The 4,187-nt window shown below is 34.2% G+C and overlaps 1 pseudogene; it reads right to left on the reverse strand.

The window, feature by feature from the left end:
- Positions 1-205: 205 nt before the first annotated feature.
- Positions 206-1,553, reverse strand: LOC114753289 (putative transcription factor bHLH086; annotated as a pseudogene).
- Positions 1,554-4,187: the final 2,634 nt, after the last annotated feature.

The following is a 4,187-nucleotide window of genomic DNA, read 5'->3' on the forward strand; positions in this document are numbered from 1 at the left end:
TAGGAAAATACATGAAGTTAAAATTTTCACTGCTACATCTTAATATTTAGATAAGTAATTAATAAGGTATTAGGGAAAGGCCATTCATTCTGAATTCCCAAAAATGCCCTTCAGAACGACCAACTTTTCTCTGGATAGAGGCTTTTCTTAGTCAGACATGGATTAACGATCTTGAAGACATAGCTAGCATCTGCATGATCTGATCTTAATGATCATTTCTGGTGCTTGGAGGTTGAGTTTCTGTCTTTCTGGGACGAGAAAGAATGGCATCAATGGCTTCTTTTACTTGAGAAATATCAGGTGCTTTTCCTCCTTGGACTGGCCAAAATTCATCAGTTGCCAGTACCTGCACCACCCAGAAACAAATTTACCAAGTCAGTGTCACACAGAAAGATATTTTGAAGGAACTGCAAAACTAAACAGAAGAAGATGAAAGAGAGTGTTTAACTCCCACCTTCACTTGCAATTGAAGAAACTTCACATAACTAATGGCTTTCTCCAGCATGGTCACCAAATCAACCTGTTAATATTGTTCATTATTACAAAATTAATGCAAAGTTCCAAGTATTTCTGCAAGAAAAGGAGCGAATGAAGAAAGCATCTCGGAGAAGTTGAAAAGAAAAAGAAAATACCAACCTTGGAGCCATTAGGAACTAGTTCTTGAAGTATCTTGAGTCGCTCGCTTATCCTCTCTCTTCTGTTCTGCAAGACAAACATTCTATCTACCATGAACCACACATATTTTAACTTTGCTTAATCTGTAATCAAAAAATCGTTGTACAGATGAAACATAGTTAATTTGGCTTAGAAGACAAGCAAACCTTGGCTGCTACACTCTGAGGATCCTTAGATGGGTTTGACTTTGTTGGTTTTGGTGTTTTACTTGCAGCACCACTAGCAGTGCATTGCTTCTTTGAGGCTTGCGCGCTCTCTCCCTGGAAAAACAGAAAAATTGATCTCAGAATTCATCATTTGTAACATCTAATTAGTGTTCTCTGTCAGGATAATTCAAACACAGAAAATGCAGTTTTTTTCTTTTCTGGAAGAAATACCATTGAAGGGCGCTTATGGAAGGATGCTTCTTTTGCTCTTGGTGAAGAATCCTGAAGGCTACCATCAGAAGGAACATTTGGTTCAGAGTATAGCCACCACATATGATGAACTCTCACCTTGCTGCTGCTGCTCTTTTGGTCCTCCATAGCCACTAGCAGTTTGAATGCAATTAAAATCCTGAATCAGTCTTGATGGGTCTGAATGCTGCTTCTGTGACTGATCTGATTCCACTGATGAAAGCCACTATTCTCCCACAAACAGTACTCTTTCTGCTGAAAGCTAAGCAAAGATTCACCACCATTAATGACAGCACTGTACCCACCATTGGCTTTGAAGTTGATGAGAGATTTTGTTTCCTCTGGATCATTGCTTGTGGCCTTATAAACAAACCCATTTCCAGTCCCACTCATAGGAGGAGAAGGAGAATATTGGGTTATGGCAGAATCGTTGCTAAACGCATGTTCTTCACCGCGTACAGAGTTGTGGTACTCAAGCGACATTGTCAGAAACACAATTCAAAAGAAAAGCTTTGAAGGGGTTTGAAATATGTATGCATGAGAGAGAGCTAGTAAAGCAGGGCTATTTGTAGATGCTTAAGAGTTCAACTCAATTCTAATTTCTAAATAAGGAAGATGAGGTTAAGACAACTAAAAAAAGTTCAACTTTATGGAAGAAATCCAATAAACTAATGGGAACAAGAAATCAAAATCTAATAGTAAAATACTAGAGTTGGTTTTATCAATTTGCAGAATCATTAATTAATGGAGGTCTCATTGGGATTGTTAGCTGGCAGAGAGTGAAGAAGCAGAAGAGCAGATAAAATTAAAAGAGCAAAAGGGCCGCCGTATCATTCGCAAAACCCACGTCTCTTTTGATTCCCATTTTGAGGTTTTCAAGTCTCGCTTTGATGATCAAACTTCGGGGTGGTGGTGTGGCTTCTTACATGCTTCGTTTGGATTCTAATTCTAATACCTAAGCACGTGGACTTAGACTCTGAATTTATTTTATCAAATGGTACATTCTGTGCAGCTGTCTCTCAACTAGTTTTAAGGAACAAGTTTATGTGACACTGATTGACATGAAGGGTTTTGTCTCCTTCAATTTGATTGCTCACTGAAATCTATATGTATGTTTTTTTTGGATATGAAAGCAAAAGATATTTTAAACGTTGGCTACGTATTTATGTACGTATGTGTAGGTGTATATATATGCATATACGAGCTTAATTCCAATTTCTAAATCCTCTGTGACCCCCTATATCATCCAAGTTGTTCTGATATGCTTCTTCTTCATTTAGCCCCTCACACAAGTTCTCCATCTCCTTTCATTGATTATCGTCATTCAATTTTATTTATGTTATTTTACTATTATTCAAATAAAAATATGAATATCATTTTTATACCACAAACCTTCCCCGTTGCCTTCTACTGTGATTTTATCTCCCATCCTAAATATAGGAATTAGATAATGAGTTTGTTTTGGTTTTAAATATAAGATATAAATCTGCCTCTTAAATTTCATTCTTTCCTTAAAATATTCTTATTGATTGCACATAGTAAGGGGGTTTCCATTAAATAATAGTTATAATGCACATAATTATGAAAGGTATTTTAAAAAAGACAATATACATTGTTATAAATAACTAATTTAACTAATATCATTAATATCTGTAAACTGGAGCAAATGCACTAATGGTAATATAAGTCCAAATTGCTTATAGTGAGTCCTTCATCAGCACCCTAAACACATTAAGATTGACCGATTTTGTTCAGCAGCATGTCATATTGTCATTGGTGCCGCTCTGTCTACTTCTCATTAGGATCTGAAGATGGTCAACTAACTTGTTCAGGAAGTCGCATGATTATTCATGACGATTTTTTTTTAAAAAAAAAATCTAAGTAGGCAAACTCAAGATGATTCTCATTCCTCTATCTCAAGTCTTAGGAAATGTTAACGTAATCAAATGAGAGTTGGTACAACTACGGTTGATTTGGGGTAGTTTTTTTTAATTTTCTATATATATATTCATATATAAACCATTTCAAATTGAATGCAATGCATGGCACATTTTATGTTCAGTTTTGCTTCTTGTTTTCTATCTTCATTGTGCCTCCTTACAATCTTCTCCGCCCAACCGTGATTAATTCTTTCACATTCTCTTAACATTCTCATTTCCATTTTATTTTCATGCCCAACAATCAAAATTTTAAATAAGTAAACTTCAATTTCAATGGCAAAACCAAAAACGAAAGAAAACTTCAATCTTTAGCTCAGCTCAAGATCTCTTCATCTAAATATTCATGCTAGTAATCAGGGGATTCCCGGCCTTATTGGAGCTAGTTAGTTTTAATACGGAATGTAAAATCTTAATCCATTTCATCTTTCATATTTATTATTTTTTAAAATTAATTTATTTAACTTATAAAATAATATATAATCTAATATTATATGAGTATTTTTGGGTGATTATATTACATTTATTAAAATTAAATAATTTATTGAGTTTTATTAATATAATGTTACACATGCTTGGAAGGGGCTAATTTTCCCTCACAACATAGCAAACCAATGTCCGAATCCCTGTTAGGAGATGTACTCACATTAATGTCTATCTGTCCAATAATATCTCAAATAAGATTGCTTTCAACAAAATGATATCCATGCGTACAGAAATAAATGTTACACACACCCACAGATTTAAATTAAATTTAATGCCACTTAAGATAAGAATGAAATTGCATTATTAAAAAACAGATTTTGTCATCAATATTATTAGTAACATTAAGTATAAACTATTATATGCAAATTATGAGTAGTATGACATTCTTTATTTTCAAATAATGTAACGGCCACCTCATTCATCAAAAGTATATAGATTACAGAAGATGGGTAGTGTGAAACTCAAACTGAACAAGTGACCGTATGAAGCATTTACTTCACACAGATTCCTGTAGATTGAATTTTTAAAACCAAGGATGAATATTTGTGGTCAACTTAATACTTCTTAATGCCTTTTATCTTCCCTTTTTTTTTTTTTTTTCCTTTTTGGGGTTGGAGTTTTTTTTGGGGGGGGGTCCTAATAGACAGTTAAGGATATCTTTTATATAGGCAAAGAAGATGATGATCCACATTTT

This window comes from Neltuma alba, unplaced genomic scaffold, assembly GCF_004799145.2.
Source record: "Neltuma alba isolate B1F8T4 unplaced genomic scaffold, ASM479914v2 tig00007834_pilon, whole genome shotgun sequence".
NCBI lineage: Eukaryota > Viridiplantae > Streptophyta > Magnoliopsida > Fabales > Fabaceae > Neltuma > Neltuma alba.